Raw genomic sequence first — 20,859 nt, 5'->3', positions numbered from 1 at the left:
CTTCTGGGAGACGGTGGTTGTTTTCACTCCTGATGTCAAGTATTACGCCTGTGTGGAGCAGCTTTAGCAATCTGAAAGGCACACGGATACGCATCGAATTCTAACCAGCTTGCAAGTGAAGTTCTTGCAAATGGCTGTGTTTGATTAGGGACGTGACTCGTGGAGAGGTTCGTGTACAACCAGACCAGGTTACTCATCTAAATGCTTGGGAGACCTAAACGTATTACTCTCGACACAATGCTTGGTAGAAGAAAAATGAAGTGATATGATTTCAAGAAATCATCAGTATCGTGTGACACAATACACCGTACAGTAAGAACTTTTAAGTTGACTTCCCTGGAAAGTTGAAGTTATTTAATAAAAGTGACCTCTTGAAACTCAGTCTTCCCATCCCATCTCTCCTAGGACTATCTGAGATAATACGGATAGACGGAGGGTGGGGCGCATCAGAAACACAAAAACGGGCAGTAGGATCAAGGCAATTTACTAGCAACCTGCATAAACAGCCACACAATTCCCATAGATAGTTGCTTATCAACATCTGCCAAACTAGATGGAAAATCTCCACACACTACTCCAGAAATCCTCATTCACATAAGACCATCTCTGGTGCCATAGCATCCAGTTCGTTTAAGATAATTATACTTTTAGAACTTGTCAGCCAGTACAATCAACAGCCAACAGCACTCCTTTCTCTCTGTATCTCTTCATTGATCCAAATTTGTTAATCATTTCACAGTAACTTAGCAATACCTACGCCAACTACTTTGGAATTCATCTCAGTGCCCTTACGCTTGATATATTTCACTCACTCACCACAATTTTCCTTTGCAACACGAAGCCACGTCTTTTCTAACCACAATATACTCGTTTTTCTACTTCCTTATTTACATTTTTTTTTTTTTTTTTTTTGCTTGCTTGCTAGCAGGGCATTCAAATTTCTATCCACTGATATAGGGTTTCCTTCTGGAAAGCCTTAAATCTGCCTCCTTTAGTCCCCTTTGCCAAATGCCTGGCACAGTCAGCTTCTCTAAATTCTGTCATATCTTCAGAATGTGTAGCTCTGCGTTTTATATCTAACCATAAGAAACACTTTACTCCTTTGCAGCTCTTCCTGATATGCTCCTCTCGATATTAAACCTTCCTATTCTTCCCTTGAAAAACAGAGAAAACGTCATGCTAAAATGCAGAAGACCTGATATTCCCACTTTGGAAAGAGAGGCAAAGACATGTGAAAACAATGTGCAAAACCTGGAGCCGCGTCTACGTCCGATGGCGGCTTTATCTTTTTAATTACACAATAAAAGAGTCTGGTAAACCACTAGAGCTATTAACTAAATCATATTGGATTGGACCTCTCGAGTCATCAGAGGTACTAGATTAGAACCAAGAGCAGTACCCCTGAAGCTGCCTGGTAACTTTATAATCAAGGATTCGAGAGCCACAAATTATCAAATGTTATCTGTTGCCATTAAATATTTTGCATTGAAATAGTCTGTAAATATAAAATAATTTTGTTCATAGAAGGATGCACAACTATAAAATAGAGGAATTATTCCACATAACTGATTCTACTTACAACCAACAGGCCTGCTGCCTAAAAAGCCGGGATAACTACCCAGTTTTAAGAGATTTGGAGAATTAACTTTATACTCTGCATGGATCACATCAAGCACAGTCTACAAGTTCAATAACGAAAAACATTAATACTCAAACTCCAGAATAGTAAGACACAAGGACCGAGATTTCCTAATGGTAAAAACTGAGATAAAAAATGAATATTCCAACTAAGATTTAAAAGCTGTCATAACACTACCTGATCTGAAATAAGAGGAGCCAATATAAGTGATTACTGTCATCAAATGGTCACTTAGCATCCAGCTTAGAGTATACTTGATGTTAAAATTTTTTTCAATGTATACAGTTTCAATTGTACGCTATTAACTTGCAATTTTTGTGCCATTCCCAGCTATCCAGCCAATGCATATTTTTATTTCATCTAATAGTTAAGAAAACAAAAAGCACTACAATCTTTGCACTACAAATATAAACTCTGAAATGAATTTAGCTTCTTCCAGTACTTGCCATAAAGATGCTCAAATGAAGTTTATTCACAATTTGGTTTGAGCTTATCAAGTTAGCACCAGAATCATTCATGGTAGGTTTAATAACTTCAGTATTTGTTTTATTTAACTAAGAGACTTATCTAGCAATAAACAGTTCTGAGTTTATAAAATATATATATATATCATAAAGAAAATTTTCCATGAAATATTTTTAGTCCACTTAAGTTCCAAACAGTTGCTAACTTGACTATATTGTCAAGTATGCATTTTTTAATGAAATAATTTATGGATTTGATTTTTCCATGCTGTTTACCAAGACAATAATTTCTTGGGGGAAAACTGGTATACTTTTTTCCCCTATTTTTAAAAATCAAGCTCTTTACTATCCTACTATGTTGAAATGAACTGTCATTTATGAATTTTCTTGTTTTATTTTTAAATTAAACATTGTTAACTTACCACATTAGGATGAATCCTACTTAATTACCTTCAATGTAGAATATAAGATACATAATTCTCTTACTTTAAAAATTACATGGGCAATCTATACTCACATAGGTACATGCCTATAACTTTCAGGGTCCTCTCTACACACACATGCCTAGGGCTAAGTAACTGTAATACATAAAAGAACAGTATATCAACATGTCATGTATATGTCAAGGGATTCTCATAAGAAAAAAGTAGTGAACAGGTTTTGCAAAAGAGCAGACATTCCCAACCTTGTTTCTAAAGTTAAGCTTGATTTGGGAACAACTTACTGATGAAAAAGGGAGAGAGGGAGAGGAGAATAAGAGAATAGAACAGAGAGAAAGGGAGAGGGGAGGAGAAAAAGAAGGAGGGAAGGAGGGAAGAAAAGAAGATAAAGGGGAAGAAGAAACAAATGGAGAAATGGAGGAAGAAAAAAAAAAGAAAACATCCTAGTGTTTAGGATGACACTACATCACATTTCACCCAGTTCCTAGGCAAACTGAAAGACTTTTCAGGAGTGAGTAAAAGGTTAGAATGAGGAGTCATGAGATCGCAGACTTTCCCCATCTATAAAGGATCTTAGAAATCATGCTTCATTTGACAGGCAGGTATCAAGGCACAGGAGGTAAAGCAGCTTGGTAAAGGTTGTACAGCAACTTAAAGTAGGTTAGCTCAAAGCTCCTACCGTTACTGGAGATAACTTACGGACTGTACACTTTGACAACGCATAGTCGAGGCTTGCTGACATTTAAGATTATCCAAAATTATCAGGGCTATTAAATTAGTTTTCATTCAACCAGATTCACCTTTTAACTTACCGTGGAGAGAGATCACAGAGCTTCATTCCTGGCCTCACACTGGCTGACCCCTACCTGTTAAGAAGGGCTAGAGTGCAATTTGCGTGCAAAGAGAACCTGCTTACAGATGTGGCTGAGGGTGGGTGGCACAAAGTCCCCTTTGTGCTTAGCCCAGCAGCTCTGGGCGGCAGACAAAACAGTTTGCCCAGGGCCCAAAACACAGAATGTCAGGAGGCTTTACGCTCTGCTGAATGTCCCTATTCACAGGATTCTTTCCACTTTGCTCAACCCCAGCACCTCCTAGGAGCTGAGAGGGCACAGTATGTAGGGCAGCACAGGAACTGTTTACAAGGTTGTCGGGTGGATTTGCATGCATGTAAACACATACCTAGATACACTATCTTTACATATGCAATGCAGGACTCTTCCTTTATTCGCTTTCACAGCACTTTAAATTTATTTCGAAGACCAATAAAAATCATCATGGCTTTAAAAGTACCTCTTACGAGGTATATGTAACACCCATCTGGCTTTCCCATCTGTCAAGAGACCATACCCTAAACTAACCAATCCCCTTTTCTACAGATTAAGCACAACTAGGGAGACAAGTGTCCCGATTTTACAAAATAATCAAAACATTTCTAAAGTAATAGGAGCACACTGAAAATCTTGCAAATACCTCTCTGAGCTTTGTGGTGACCAGCTACAAAAATGTTTTAACATCATAAGAGATGGGTTGAAATTTCCAAATGTTTGAATGGAGAACAAACAGCAAATTTAACTACATCAGGAAAACACTCCTCTACAGAAGGCAAAAGTTCCCGCAAAATACAAATAAAGAGATTCGAGAACCTGGCAAAAATAAACTAGAGTTCAAAAGAACACAGTATTTACTAAATTAGGTAGAAACAAATTAAACATTTGTTTTAAAAAAATAATTGGACCTTAACGAACCCTATTATTTCTGTTCTTGTCATCATCTGAAAACAGGATCACATCTTGGGCAAGATCATGCACGTGCACTGGTCAGAAAAACACCAACAATCATTTTAAAATATAGCTAAGGAACCTCGGAGACCATCACATACAAAAGACATCGTAGTCTTGGAAGAAGGCATGAGGGCATTCTTTAGGGTAAATACAACCATCAAAACCACTTGCTGCTATTTCACATTTCAGGGTCAGACCTACTCACACACTTACTTTTTTTTTTTTTCCAGAGAACAGATCTCTTGGCAAGAACGGCCCCGGGACTGTTGGCTACTCTGAGGTACCACAGCTGTCCCCCTTTCACTTCATCTCATCAGCATTTTTTAATGCTTCATGATCTTTTCCCCTCCAGATCTCAAGCTCTGAAAATGTCTGTGCTCGTGGAGACAACCGTCTATTCTGAGTCTTCTCTGTCTTGCCTTGTTCCTCTCAACCAAATCTAACGAGAACATACTTCGTCCTCACCAGTGAGATGCCTCCATACCTCACAGTCTGTGGTTTTTCTCTGCCTTGACACTTCCTGCCTATTCAGGGAAATTGTGTTTCCACCCTGGAAATTATGGGATCCTCAGGCTCCATGGTCTCAAGCTCCGTGTGGGAACTTCAATTCCCCCTTTCGGATCAGAATGATTTTAAGTTCACTTTGGTCCACATCAACACTGGCCACTGGTTCAAGTGGTTCAAGCCACTTTTATTCAAATTGTATTTTTAAAACAGCTCAATTTTTCCACTTTCAATCCAAGAAGAAATGAGTGATTTATATTTACATTAGGGAAACCCAGACACAACCATCCACAAATCCCTTTCCACAGTGATAACAATCTTTAATTTCACCAAGGCATTGATCATTTGAAAGACACCATGCAAACATTATTAGCAATATTAAATTCTAATAGCATTTTTATGATCAATTCATCTTGCATGAATAACAAATATTAATTTGATAGATGGCACTGACGGACACATAAAAGATAAATAAACCAGATTTGGAGTGTCTTTTTTTATTTTATTTTATTTTTTTTAATTCACATCATTTCTTTAAAAGTCATGCATTCAAAGTGATAATGGACTAAACACAGATTTTTATTTTTAAACACTGTCCCTTAAAATAAATAAAAAAGATGTACAGTTATATTTGCAAATATTCCTAATAGTCATCCCCCCTGCCGGCAAAGTTTCTAAACAGCATACAACTGAAAAACAAGAGAAACTTTTCCGTTTCTGTATTTCTCAGTGGCAGCAGAGAGCAGCAAAATAAACTATCCTAAATCCTGGAAATACTGACACATGCTTCTTTTGTACAGACGTGCATGTAAGATGATCTCTTCACGCATACATTCGTCTTACTTACATTTGTCCTGCAACAGCCATAGGTACAGAAGAAGATACATATATCCTCTAATCTCCCTGGGCACCACAGATAGTGCAACCATGCTCCCAAATTAAAAACAAAGCCAATAATTTTTAACTTCTATAAAAGCATTCAGAAAGACCCCCTATTCCCTTGTATGAATCAATTATGTAAGAGATCTGACAGAAACAGCAAGCTCCAAACAGATTATACTCTTATCACACCAGCTTGATTCAACAAAGAGCAATGGAACAGAAAATCAAATGCAGCTTGCAAAGTCACATTCACATGGAGCTGTAGGGAGAAGGGGGGGGGGAAGAAAACCTGGTACTTACAGACTGTAAAGTAAAATGTCCCAGTTTCGCTTTACATGTTACAGCAAATCAAACAGAGATTCCTGCTCTCAGCAAGCCCCTGCTTCCACTACACTGATCATCCACGCAGAACAGGCCCTTATGGATTGCTTAGGCAGCTGGGAGATAATGGGACCATATTCTCAGCTGGGACTAGAGATGCTGAACTGCTCTCCGCTGCGCGCTGCATGGCTCTCTGCCAGCATTAATCAAGGAGGACCCAGCTTCCTGGCTGCGTTCCCCAAAGGATCGACATAATTAGCACATGAATCAAAGACGCACACCGGGAGAATCGCACACATCTCTAAACTGGCTCTCCTCACATCCAACCTGATTAGGAAATGAAGTTGGTTCTCCGATCAAATGTGTTCAACCTTTTCGAAAATACACGGAGACTCATGCAGCTGTTCAGAGGTTTCGGGGGAGGGGTGGAGATTAAGGCTTCTTTCCCAATGGGCAATTTATGTAATTCCTCAACCACAGCACATAATTACGCTGGTTGTTCCGTACGCATGGTGGGCTTGCCCTGTGATTTGGTTTGTCTGTTAGGGTTTCTCAGCATCTCCCAGGAAGGTTAGAGGCAGCAGCATGGTTTTTCCTATGGATTTTATGTGATGTGCACGTGTCTATTCTTTTCAGATTGATTCTCCCGGGAGATTGGCTGGACTACAGCTGGTCTCTATGGAGGCATTTTATATGCCCCCCCAGAATGTGCTTCTTCACTGAGTATTAGAAGTCCGGGGCAGAGGGTTTGGCTCGGTACTTGGGACATCTAACATTCTAAAAGGAGCTGGTGATGTGGATTCTCCTTGCATAACTGAAAGAACACTCCACTCCATCTGCATGGTGTTGCAGGCAGGAGTTACAAACTAGTAGCCTGTGGACATGCTTAGTTTGGCAACAGAGATGATAAAATTTGAATGTGAATGTTTTCAAACAGAATGTGTTCTGCACTTTATCAAAACGTTGCCACACTCGTTTTTGCCCAGATGTGCTACCTGCTGGCCCCCGAAGACATTTATTTATGTAAATTTGACCTTAGTTAGGCAAGTCTGGGTTAGGGATATAAAACATTCCATTTCAGAAAAAGGAAGACTCAGCTCCTGTGTCACTCATTAAAAGGCTATGATTAGATAGATGGCGTAAGTTCTGATGTTCGGTAGCAGAGCAGCACGACTATAGTTAACAACAGTGTATTGTATATTTCAAAATAACTAGAAGGGAGGACTTGGGATGTTCCCAACCCAAAGAAATGATAAATACTCAAGGTGACAGACATCCCATATACCCTGACTTGATCACTGGACAGTCTGCGCATGTAACAAAATATAACATGTACCCGATAAATAAGGCTCCCATGTGATTAAAGTTCTACTACATATAAACAGCTAGTAGATAAAGAACCTGTGTAATAAAGAAGGGCGAACACTGAGAAAGTCAGAAGTATGAATTCTAACCTTCACCTTGCTGCAAAAAACAGGTGGTCTACAATACGACACTTCACTTTTCTGAGTCTAGGTTTTCTGGTCTGCACAATAGGAGCCTTGGTCCGGATCTCTGAGGACCCTTGTACGTGACATTCTATTAGCATCCCTCCATTAAAAGGGTGCTTACACCTCATAATAACAGCAACTTGGGTAATGGGTATGAAATAAAGTTATGCTTTGTTGATTGGCCCAAATTGGAGGGGGAGGGGTTCTCTGTTACCTTTGGGGGCTCATGATCAATTGGCCGCTAAGCAGCTGTTTTAGAGAACTGGAAGCATCATGTTCAGTAAGTGTGAATAAAATTTAAATGTGTAGAAAAAAAGAAGAAAGGTTGGGCACAAAATGATTTTATCTATAATTGCACACGAACTCTGTCTACCTGAGAGTAAAACGTCTATAGGTAGAGCCAAAAGTCTAATGAGAATGTTTTGTCTTCATGGTGTCAATCACTAGAGCTCTGGAATTCTGTGTGGAAAGAGTATTTTATGTTTCACTTGGATCACTGCATCATACTTCCCCAAATTAGAGAAAGGTGGGGCTTCTCTTCACATGGTCAGTTATGCTATATTTTGTGGAAAAATGTGTTGTCGAGGTCAAGACCATCCACACTGTCTTAAGGTTTTGATACTGGTCTTAGGGAATAAAAAAGGGAATGGAGCAACAATTTCATGATGCCTTGCTCAATAACTACAAATGTGGCTCTCCCAAAGGATATGTGATCTGGTAAAAGATAAATTCTACCAAACCCTTCCCTGCCCATTATCAACTCAATTATTCCAAACTAAATATATGGCCCCAAGCAGATTTATTATCAATAGTTAATAGTAACAATATGCAAAGTGAGGAATAAAGAAACAGTGCAATTATATGTTTTAAAAAATTTACTAAATTTTTGAGTAATTTTGTGATGGTTCAACATTGTAAGTATCTTCAATCCAATTTCTATATAGTAAACCTGTTTCTTTTTTTCCTTGGATATTGTTGCAATGCGTCATACCTTGTAAAATGACTAGCACAAATTTCATGTTTGCTATTTTTACCTGGCTCATTATTATTGAGACTTTGACACATCTACTTCACACAGCTCATGTGAGGTGCTGACAAAAATAGGTTAATTAAATAGCAATTGTGCATCTCAGTCATATTAGCAAACATATTGCTGAAGCAAATAAAAAGAGGAGCAAATTAAAATACTAAAGTGTTTATTCAGTGGTACAGATGAAATAAATAGTTTAATTGGTTTTAAGTTCTTTCAATCCCTGTTTGCCTGGTAATTACTTTGATTAATCTTTGATTATAGTATGTGATAGATTCACTTTAACATCATGTGATTTGCACTTGTTTCTAATGGTAGGTGATAATTACTAACTAAAAATTTTGAACTTCCAACAATTCTCCATATATTTCTCCCCTGAGACATGCCATTTAAAATATGTAGTGGTTCACAATAAAACTTTAAATCTGGAAAATGTCTGGGTTTTTCATTTGTTTGTTTAAAGTCATAGCCAACATTAAAGTCAAAATAAATACAGCAAAGAGAAGGGGGGAAAAGAACATAATTAGCAACTGCAAACAAAAGAAATTGTCTTCTCAAAGACAGGAGAGCCTGATCTATTAATATTATCCAAGAATGTATTTCAGAAGGCAAAATATATAGATTGTTTTAGATTTTGCATTGAAATGGCAAGAAACTGCATCTCTTTGTGACTGTGAGGAGCCTGCAATTTTAACAACACTCTTGTCAAGGCTAATAAGAACCTGGGGAATGGGGCTCCTGAGGTCTCTTTCTGGCCATAATACAAGACTCAGCAAGTGAAGCACAGCTCCAAGCCTCAGCAAATCTAGGGGCAAAATGAAAGTTATGGCAACAATTTCCCAACAGGTTGAAGTTTAATCAATATTTTTAAATGCTTTGGAATCTTGAGCAGTAAGTCAACAGATGTGCATACAATTGCTTACTGCTTCTTCTAGAAAGTGTTCATATTTTCCTATTCTTTGCATCTCTCACTAAAAGTCAGAGTCAAAAGCTGAGACAACTGTGACATGTCTCCAGCTGGGAACAAAATTTCAAAAGAAGGTATGGTTCAGAAATTGCTGCCCAAGGCACCCACTAGAATGCCAATCTATGGACTTTCTTTTTCAAGCAGAAGCAGTGAAGCCAGTAATAAAACAACCAAGAAGTAAGCCAAAAGTGTGATACACACGAGAAAGTGTGTAGCCATATTCATTTTTCCAGGAGGCAATCAGATTCTAACAACAATGACCAACATAGACCAGGGTCACAAAATTAAAAGTATATGGAGAAAATAGACCATTAAAAATTATGTCAAAATGACATAAAATTGACCTGTGAGCTAGATAAAGAGTGCAATGTGCTTTCATATTTATCTACCACTAACTTCTCAGAAATTTGTCATCACTACTAGCAAAAAATGTCTATCAATTCGAGGGGTCTGTGTGTGTGTGCATGTGGGGAGAGAGAGAGAGACAGAGAGACAGAGACAGAGAGAGAGAGAGATAAATGAGGGAGGAAGAGAAAGAGAACAAATTGTTTTCAAATTGTTTTATGAGTGATACTTCTTTTTTACTTTTTGGGGTAGAACTGACTTCTTCTTATTATAATGCTTAAAGAACACAAGCCAACTTTCTTGTCATCCAAGAAGGGAGTGAAAATACTTCTCCTCAGCTGATTCTGATTTTTCTTCCAACAAAAACAGAAAGTTTTGAAAGATTAAGTTTTGGTTGTTACAACTCGAAGGGGAGGGGTGTGCTACTGGCTGCTAAACACCCTACAATGCACAGGACAGTCCTCACAACAAAGAATTATCAACAGTGCCACATTTAAGAAACCCTGGCCCCAGGGAAGCGTGATGGGGTTCTTATAGTTAGAATCCCTAAGAACTGACTGCTGAGATTAAAAACCGACCGAGTATAAATGGTGTTGCTCTAGATATAGCAGCAGTAGCTATACTAAACTGTTTTGCCTTGGAAGTTATTTTAGACTTTTCAGTACGCTTTCACAATAAATTACCATATTCAGCACAAAAAGCTAGTTCAAAAGCCAAGAAAGTCCTCTAATTCCAACTCTAGCGATGCAAACAAACATGAGCCTTAGAACAAATGATTAGCGGCATGATCACTAAGCAAAAAAAGTCAAGTCAGAACACAGCCAAGACGGCCCTCTGCTCACCAGAAGTCTGCTTCTCGCAAAATCAAATAGCACTATGAAAAATCAGTCTCAATCCAGCCTCTCTTGCTCTCCCCTCCCACCACCTCCTACCTTCGTAATGAACACAACTCCCAGATAAATTGAGCTCCACGTAATTCTATGTATCTAATTTTTTTCTTTCTATCTCCACAATTGTTCCTAAATAGATGGCCAGCTTCTTACATGTTCTTCTGTAAGGATTCTGATCTTACTCCCGAAATACATGCAGTTTTAACACAGAGTTGGGATTTAATGCTGACACATTTCGATCCACGGACTTTCACTAGGAAATCAGCTGTTAGACTGCTTTTGTTTACTTTCTCATTCAACAAATATTTACTGAGCACCTACTAAATTCATTGTCAATTTAAGTTATTGGAGAAAGAAAATGAATCTCTCAGCATCTGCTTCCCTTCCAGACTTTATGCACTTATATTGTATCCCCTACATCATCCTGTCTGGCTCAGAGAAACTTTACTGCGTTTCTCATCATCCGCTAAGGTCATTATTATTTATAATCTGCTTTTTCACTAAAGCAGTGTTCCATGGACTCTTCGGCTCTGGTGCCGAGCTCTTTTGTCGGCTCCAGGGAGTGCAGGCGCTAGGTAGATGGCAGGGGCTTTTTATTTTATTCCTTGGCATTCCTTCCATCAACTACAAAAAGCCTTGTTCAGGCTTTTACACGAGGGGAGTCACAGATAACCTTTGTTTCTTAAAGGGAAACAGTCTCCCCTAAGACACTCTGCAGATGGAGCAAAATGAGAAAGGAGGTGTCCAAATGAGGGAAAACTGGCAGAAACAAAGCTAAATCTAAAATGTTCTATATTTGTTTAAGACTACCATCGTGTTACATTAGAAAAAAAAAATTGTCTGTTTAGAATGGGCAAAACCTGCCGTTACATATATTTTATGGAGTGAACATAGGAATAAGATGCCTGCTTTTCTCCCTACATGCTTTGAAAAAAAATGGGTAAATGTTTTTTTCCCTAGCTGATTCCCAGATACTGAGGAAAGGCTTAATTTTAGAATACAAGTATGTCAGAGTTTAACACAGAGTTCAAGTGTCTCTTTAAGCAGAAATTTTAAAAGCTCTATTCAGAGAAACCCTCTGCCTCCTAAATTCATAACTTTCTACTCTCTTTCATCTATATGATGTAATAACATTGAAAGCAAATGTCAACTATAGGGAAATCAACCTTTAATTCTAGTAATCTGAACTTCATGTAATGTATGTGACATAGCCACATAATCATGTGCAAGTTTAAAGTATACATCCACCCTTAGGCTAAGTGATATATTTACCTAGGTTTGAAAATTTAAAATAGGTTGCTATCAAATAAAGCAAATGTATTAACCTTGAAATTTTTGGGCAGGATTGATCTAAAATAACATATAAAATATGCTAATTTTGGATAAGACTATAGACTATTCAATTTCAACTTGACCATCTGGATTCCCCTCTCTCCCCATTTTTTGTTGTTGTTGTTGTTTGTTGAAAAATTTCAAACTTACAAAAAAGTTGGAAGAACAGTGCAATGAATACCCCTATGCTTTTGGCATTTGACCCAGAACCAATGTATTCTCTCTCCCCTTCGGAGCCTGCCTCCTTCCTTCTGTCTCTGTAATACTCATTTTTTAAGTCCTTTGAGAGGAAGTAGCAGATACCATGACACTTTCTATGTAAATAACTCTCCTAAGAATACACCAAATAATGTTTTCCAAAAAAAATAAATAACATTCATCTACATAACCATGACACAATGTATCAATGCAAGCAACTCAACAGTGCTACAAAACTATCATTTATTGTGTAGTCTACACTCAAATGTTCCCAATCCATCCGGTCCTTTATAACTAGGTGGGTTTTTGTTTTTCTTTTCTTCCTGTTTCTCTGACCCTAGATCCAATCAAGAATCATACTGTCTTTTTTTTGTGACACGCTTTCCTTTCATAGAAACAGTCCCTCCATCTTTTATTGTCTTTTATGACATTGACATTATTAAATAACCTAGGCTCATTGTTTTACAGAGTGTCACTCGATTTCAATTATTCTAATTGGTTCTCTGTGATTAATTCAAAATTTCTGTCAAGAATACTACATAGAGGTGACACTGTATCTTCAGCATATTACACTAGAAGGCAGGGATTGTTCATTTGTCCTATTGATAATATTAAGTTTAATCCTCAGACTTCTCTGTTATAAATGTACAGGTACTATTTGACTTTTTCAACTAGTCAGTGATGTTTGGCAGATACTTTGAGGTCATACAAAGATAATTTTCTCTAGTAGCCTTTCATCGAGTAGTTTTGGTATATATTGAGGAACCTTGATTGAATCAATTTATATAATAATGATAGTTACATTATTCTTAAATGTCAATAATCTGTATAATCAACTCATCTCTCAATTTCTTCTCTTTTCTTTTTTTTTATTTTTAAGTATCTCAATGCACTCACTCAAATCTCTCACACAACATGAGAGTGGTAGCAATGAATGCATTCAGGAGATATTAGCTTTCTGACGTTTTCTCAGAACAGAGGCCAATAACAACTAATCAAGCTATTCAGGAGACTAATAAGACACAGAAAACATGAAGATAGGAGCAAAATACAAACTTTCTTTTTTTCTGAAGAGAAGAGGGAAATTGCAAGATAAACCTGGAAATCAGTCTAGTTATTAATATCTTAAATTGAATAATGAGACATCCTTCTTTGTATCTACTAATGCTAAAAATAGTATACTTGTCAGATTAGGGTCACTTTCAACTTCTGCAGAATGCACTCTATATTAAGGAAGCAGAGTTCCTTCCAGGCGTTTTTACTTGTACCATTTATTGATCTCTAAACTGTTCTATTTTGTTGTAGTATTTTTCACCTGCAAATAAATAAAAAATGAAAAGCCCTAGTTGAAATCCATTCTCCACACTGATACCAGAATGCCCATTTCAAAATAGAAATCTAAACACATCAGGCTCTTTTTTCAAATCTTTCAGTGGATCCCTATCAACTATCTACCTAGTAAAGCCAAACACTACCCATTCTTATAAAGTTCCCCTATCAAAGACCTCCCTTGCTCACAGATTTGCACTTTATATTCCATTTGGCAACCAGGATTTGTTCCTCTTTCTTTAAAAACCCATGCTATTTTCCCCTTCCATGCAATTATATTCTCTCTTTTGGTGTAATGCTTCCTCATCCCTAACCCCTTTATCAAGAAAATCCTTCCAATATTTAAGAGGTAGCTCCAACAGTCAAAGTCAAGAGTCAAAATTCTGGAGTCAGACAGCCTGGTATCCGATATTCTCCAGTTACTAACTATAGAGATTGAACAAGTTACTTAACTTCCCTGTGCCTGATTTTCTATAAAATGGGGATAATGGTAGTGCTTATCTTATGGATGATATGGGAATTAGATGAGTTAAATCATGTAAAGCTCTTAAAAATGCCTGGCACACTAAGCACTCAATGAATGATAGCTATAATAAAGATGAAGATGATTCTTTCTCAATCTTTTATTATAGAATTTTTCAAACATAGAGAAAAGTTGAAAGACCTGGCTCAGTGAAAAACCATGTACCTCTTATTTAGATTCTACAATTAATATTTTACTAAGTATCCATCTATGCATCCCTCTGTCTAATACATCCATCAGCCCCATAAGTATTTTCAGATGAAGCATTCCTGAACCCATTCTCTCTCCTCCCCCTTCAATCAGTCTCACCCTCCGGACAACTCAACTATGTCTCCTTTGAGTTCATGTGACACTCAGGCACGCTGCATTGCAATTATCTGTTTATGTACCTGTTCCTTCTTTTAACTTTGACCTCCTGAGGGCAGGTATCAGTCTCGTTCAGTTTTGTAAACTCAGCATCTAGCTCAGTGATACAGCTCAATAAATGTCTCAAGAACTAACGAATTCTTTTTTGTATATGTGTTGCAGTTACAGGGCAACGCAAAAACACAGCATTCATCAGGTTCTTGCATAAGTTGGCAATTCAATAATAAGTATCAGTGACAAAACAAATAACAATAATAATAATATAATACCAGCATGGTTATTAAGATATACAAAAACAAAAAATCTTTTGTCTCAGAGTCAGGACACTGAAGTTCTACCTGATCTGATCATTTATTAGTCAAATGTCCTCAGATAAGTCAGCTCACTTATCTAGAAAGCTCATTCTTCATCTGTAAAAGGAAGGTGATGTTCTAGCAATGTGGCGGATTTAAGCCTCCTCCTTTTATAGTCACAAAAAAGTTAGTTAAAAGGAGGAAAGAAAAATGTCAATATTATTTGTGAGCACATGTATATAGCTGAGCTTGTTGAAAAAGCAAACAAAAAAAAAAGTGCCAAGCCAGAGGAGTAAGGTTAAGCTGATGGTGGAGCCCTGGTTGTTGGCTGGGATGTCACACTGCACACCCCTAGGAGGCGCCATTCGTATACTGTCTAACTTGAATGCACTTCCTGGAGTTGTGCAAGAAAGCACCTCTGGGGCTAGTGAATGAATTTTAATATACTGCAGGAACAGATGAGGCATGAAACAAAAAACTTTAAAACCCCAGCTTTAAGCTGATACAGATACTAGAGGTCTGTACCAGGTGAGAGATGGATAGTAAAATTCCATCCCTCCAATATATAAAAGTGTTAAAGAAGTGTGTTATCTCTAAAATTTGGAGAAAGGAGGTGTAGTAGGCTAAATAATGCCTTCCCCCAAATGCCCAGGTCCTAATCCCTGGAAACTGTGAATAGAGTACAGATTGAGTATCCCTTATCTAAAATGCTTGGGGCCAGAAGTATTTTAGATTTAGATTTTTTTGTTTTGTTTAATTTTGTAATGTTTGCACATATATAACAAGATATCTTGGGGATGAAATCCAACTCTAAGTAGGAAATTCATTTATGTTTTTCATATGCCTTATACACATAGCCTGAAGGTCATTTTATACAATATTTTAAATAATTTTGTGCCTGAAACGAAGTTGGAGTACACTGAACCATCAGAAAGGAAATGTGTCGTTATCTCAGCCATTCATGTGAACAATCTGTTGTTTTGTGTGTGTAGGGGATGGGGAATCTGAGCCGACGCCCAGGGCTCAAAAAGTTTTAAGATTTCAGAGCATTTTGGATTTCAGGTTTTCAGATTAGGGCTGCTCAATCTGTACATTTCATGGTGAAAGGGGGTTTGAGTATGCGATTAATTTAAAGATCTTAACATGGGGAGGTTATCCTAGATTATGTGGGTGAGCCCTGTACAATCACAACGGTCTTTTTTTTTTTTTTTTTTTTTTGAGATTCAGTCTTGCTCCATTGCCCAGGCTAGAGTGAGTGCCGTGGCATCAGCCTAGCTCACAGTAACCTCAAACTCCTGTGCTCACGTGATCCTCCCGCCTCAGCCTCCCGAGTAGCTAGGACTACAGGCACGCACCACCACATCCAGCTAATTTTTTCTATTTTTAGTAGAGATAGGGTCTCACTCTTGCTCTGGCTGGTCTCAAACTCCTGGCCTCAAGTGATCCTCCCGCCGCGGCCACCCAGAGTGCTAGGATTATAGGTGTGAGCCACTGCACTAGGCCAACAAGGGTCTTTATAAGAGAGAGATAGGAGGATCAAAAACACCAGTACAGAAGACAACGTGACAACTGAAATGGGGAGGAGGAGGAGGGGAGATCTGAAGATGCTCTGCTTCTGGCTTTTAATACGGAGGAAGAGGCCACAAGTTGAGGAAAACAGGTGGCCCCTAGAAGTTTAAAAAAAGTAAGAAAACAATTCTCCCCTAAAACCTCCAAAGAAACTCAGCCCCTACAATTCATTTTAGATTTCTGATGTTCAGGATGATAACACATTTGTGTTGATTTAAGCCACTAAGTTTGTGGTAATTTGTTATAACAGGAATAGAAAACTAGCACCAGAGGGTATAATCTGCTAACAAATTTAACTGCAATCTGCACAGATGTAAAGTACAAATTTACACTTCCTAGTGGTGGTCCAGTAACCCCAAACTGAAATGTGAACACAAAAACTAGACAAACCCTAAAAATCCATTTGAGACCCAGCAGAAATTAATTCAGACTTTCTTTTTTTCTTTTACTTTTTCCTAGCCACTAGACAACCAGGGACAGACTTTCTATAAAGAGATGTGTCTACCATGCTGAACACGTGGGTCTGCCGTAGTTAACACAAAATCTGCCAAGAATACGTCATACGATGACTATCATCAGAAGCAGCAAACTGAAGGTGCTGCCATGAACTGGCACACAACTAACTAAAAATAATTAAAATATCTGAAAGATATAATAAAAATACTTAAATTTGTTTTAGAAATAAAAAAAATCAGAGAGTACAATTTAAAATATCTATATATTGTGTGTGTCAGTGAGTGGACTTGAAAAAGTGGGACGTGAAGGAAATTTCTGTAGGGACGGAATGTGCTATATCTTGACAGAAATGATGCTAACACAGCTATATATATATATGTTTGCAAAGACTCATAAAACTATACATGTAACATCTGTGTATTTTGGTACATGTAAATTATACTTCAATAGAAAAAAACTAAAGAAAAAATATCAATAGAAGATTAAATACTAGATTCCATTTAAGAGTGAATTAGATTAAAAGATTATCTTCAGAAAAAAAAACATAATGAACATTGAAAATGTTCAATGAAAACAAAGCTTCAATTAACCAGTTACATTAGTATACCAGAGAATATCCAAGAAGGAGAGAAAAATCTTAAAAATAACCACAGAGAAAAAAAGCAAATTATCTACAAAGAATTAGCAATTAGACTAAAAGCAGAATACCCATCAGAAAGAAGGGGCAAGAACACAATAGAATAATATTATTTTAAACTATTAAAATAAAGTAACTGTCAATGTATAATTTTATATTTTTATTCAACTTTTATTTGGCTAAACTTTAATTAAAAATAATGACATAAGAAGCAAAGTTAACATTTTGAGAAATCCAGATAATTGTTGACTCACAAGGGAACAAGAATACTTATAATAAGTATATTTAGGGGTGAAAACAGGGCAAATCTAAAATACTAGACTAAAATTAATGGGCCTCATAAGGAAGGTGATTCAAGCTAGCATTTTATTTTATTTCACTTTATTTTTTTAACTTTCAGAATATTACGGGGGTACAAACATATTGGTTACATGAATTGCTTTTGTACAGTTTGAATCAAAGTTATAAGTGTGTCCATCACCCAGATAGTGTGCATTGTTTCGGGAGGTGTGAATTTACCTGCCCTGCCACCTTCTTAATTTCCATTGAGCTTTACTACCATAAGTGCACATGAATGTTGCTCAATTGGTTCCAAATTAATAGTGAGTTTTTTCATTCTTGGGATACATCATGTAGAACAATGGTCTCCTGTTCCATCCAGATTGCTATAAAAGATATTACTTCACCATTTTTTATGGCTGAGTAGTATTCCATGGTATACATATACCACATTTTATTAATTGACTTATGTACTAATGCACACTTGGGTTGATCCCACATTATTGAGATTGGGAATTGTGCTGCAAGAAACATCGGACTACAAGTCTTTTTGATAAGATGATTTTTTTCCCTTTTGGTAAATATCCAATAATGGGACTGCTGGATCAAATGGTAGGTCTACTTTTAGTTCTTTGAAATATCCCTATGCTACTTTGCATAGATATTGTACTAGTTTGCAGTCCCATCAACAGTGTATAAGTCTTCCTATCTCTCTACATCCGCATCTGTTTGGGGATTTTTCATAAAAGCCATCCTCACTGGAGTTATGTGGTATATCAATGTGGCTTTGCTTTGCATTTCTCTGATAATTACAGATGTTGAGCATTTTTTCATATGTTTATTGGCCATTAGTCTATCTCCTTTGAAAAGCTTTTGATTATGTCTTTTGCCCACTTCTATTTTTTTTTTTTTTTTGAGACAGAATCTTGCTCTGTTGTCTGGACTAGAGTGAGTGCCAACCTCAAACTCTTGGGCTCAAGCAGCCTCCCAAGTAGTTGGGACTACAAGTGCTGGTCGCCATGCCTGGCTAATGTTTTTTGTTTGTTTGTTTCTATTTTTAGTTGCCTGGCTAATCTTTTCTATTTTTAGTAGAGAATGGGTCTCACTCTTGCTCAGGCTGGTCTCAAACTCCTGACCTCAAGCAGTCCTCCCACCTCAGCCTCCCACAGTGCTAGGATTACAGGCATGAACTACCGTGCCCAACCAGCCCACTTTTCAATGGGATTGTTTGATGTTTTCTTGGCGATTTACTTGAGTTCTTTGTAGATTCTGGTTATCAGCCCTTTATTGGATAGATAGCATTCAAATATTCTCTCCCATTCTATAGGTTGTCTATTCACTCTATTGATTGTTTCCTTGGCTGTGTAGAAGCTTTTTAATTTAATCAGGTCTCATTTGTTTATTTTTGTTATTGCTGTGATCACCTTTGGGGTCTTCTTCATAAATTCTTTGCCAAGGCTGATATTTATAAGATTTTTTGCTACTTATTCTTCTAGAATTCATACATTTTCATGCCTTAGGTTTAAATCTGTTATTGATCATGAATTAATTTTTGTGAGTGGTGAGAGGTGCTGATCCTGTTTCAGTCTTCTACATATGGCTCTTCAACTTCCCCAGCACCATTTATTGAATAGGGATTCTTTTCCCCAGTGTATGTTTTTGTCTGCTCTGCCAAAGATCAAATGGCTATATGGGGGTGGTTTTATATCTGGGTTATCTATTCTGATTCATTATTCTGTCTTTGTTCTTGTGCTAGTACCATGCTGCTTTGGTTACTGTAGCCTTGCACTATAGCTCAAAGTCTGGTAAAGAGATGCCTCCCAATGTGTTCTTTTTGCTTAAGGTTGCCTTGGCTATTTGGGTCTTTTCTTCTTTCATACAAAGTGTAGAATTATTTTTATAGATCTGTGAAAAATGACATGAATATTTTAATGTGGATTGCATTGGATCCATAAATTATTTTGGATAGTATAGACATGTTAACAATGTTGATTCTACTGATCCATGAGCATATGTTTTTCCATTTGTTTACATCCCTGTGATTTCTTTTCTCAGAGTTTCATAGTTCTCCCTATAGAGGTCTTTCACCTCATTGGTCGAATACATTCCTAGGCATTTTATTTTCTTTGTTGCTATTGTGAAAGGGATTGAGTCTTTGATTTGATTCTCAGCTTGACTGTTGTTGGTGTACAGGAAAGCTACTGATTTACATTGATTTTGTAACCCTAGATTTTGCTGAATTTATTTATCAATTCCAGGAGTCTCTTGGAAGACTCTTTGGGTTTTCTAGATATAAGATCATATTGTCATCAAAGGGTGATAGTTTGACATCTTAATTTCCCATTTGGATACCCATGGTTTCCTTCTCTTGCCTGATTGCTCTGGCTAAAACTTCCAGCACTATGTTGAACGGAAGTGGTGACAATGGGCAACCTTGTCTGGTTCCAGTTCTATATGGGAATGCTTTCAGTTTTTCCCCATTCAGTATGATGTTGGCTATGATGAGTCTATCATATATGGCTTTTATCATTTTGAGGTATATTCCATCTATACATATTTTTGAAGAGTTAGCATAAAAAGGTGGTGAATTTTGTCAAATGGTTTTTCTGAATCTATTGAGAGGATCATATGGTCTTCATTTTTGCTTCTATTTACATGGCGAATCACATTTATAGATTCGTGTCTTTTGAACCATCCTTGTTCCTCTGGGATGAAGCCCACTTGGTCATGGTGGATTATTTTTTGATATGCAGCTGAATTTGGTTTGCTAGGATTTTATTGAGAATTTTTGTATTTATATTTGTAAGGGATATAGGTATTTTTTTGTTGAGTCCTTTCCTGGCTGTGGTATTAAGATTTTGGCTTTGTAGAATGAGTTGGGGACGATTTCTTCCTTCATGATGTTATTAAGTAATTTCTGCAGTATAGGTAGCAGTATATCTCCCTATTGCTTCTGAATTTTGTGGAGAAAGAAGGGCATTGTTGTTAAGCCCCCCTAAAATCCAAAAAGGTTTTTTTCCTAAAATATCTAAGATGTTCTAATACCCCAGTAAAAATGAGATGAGCTAATAAAAAATAATCAGTTAGAATTAAACTAATATTGACTATTAGCATGTCAGATATC

The 20,859-nt window shown here is 37.2% G+C and overlaps 1 protein-coding gene across 2 annotated transcripts in view; it reads right to left on the bottom strand.

Annotated features, from left to right (window-relative positions):
- CNTN4 (contactin 4) overlaps nucleotides 1-20,859 on the bottom strand; it is an 872,298-nt gene that overhangs the window by 489,585 nt on the left and 361,854 nt on the right. The window contains exon 1 of one of the 2 annotated variants that reach the window (XM_075998443.1): nucleotides 6,011-15,984. The exons of the other annotated variant lie outside the window; for it this stretch is intronic. The gene's annotated coding sequence lies outside the window, so the exon portion shown is untranslated. Of the gene's footprint in view, nucleotides 1-6,010; nucleotides 15,985-20,859 lie in introns of those variants that run through there. 2 annotated transcript variants of the gene reach the window in all.

The sequence above is a fragment of the Microcebus murinus genome, chromosome 28, assembly GCF_040939455.1.
Source record: "Microcebus murinus isolate Inina chromosome 28, M.murinus_Inina_mat1.0, whole genome shotgun sequence".
Taxonomy (NCBI): Eukaryota; Metazoa; Chordata; class Mammalia; order Primates; family Cheirogaleidae; genus Microcebus; species Microcebus murinus.
The sequence above is the reverse complement of the archived record's forward strand: the minus strand, read 5'-3'. Positions and strand labels throughout refer to the sequence as shown.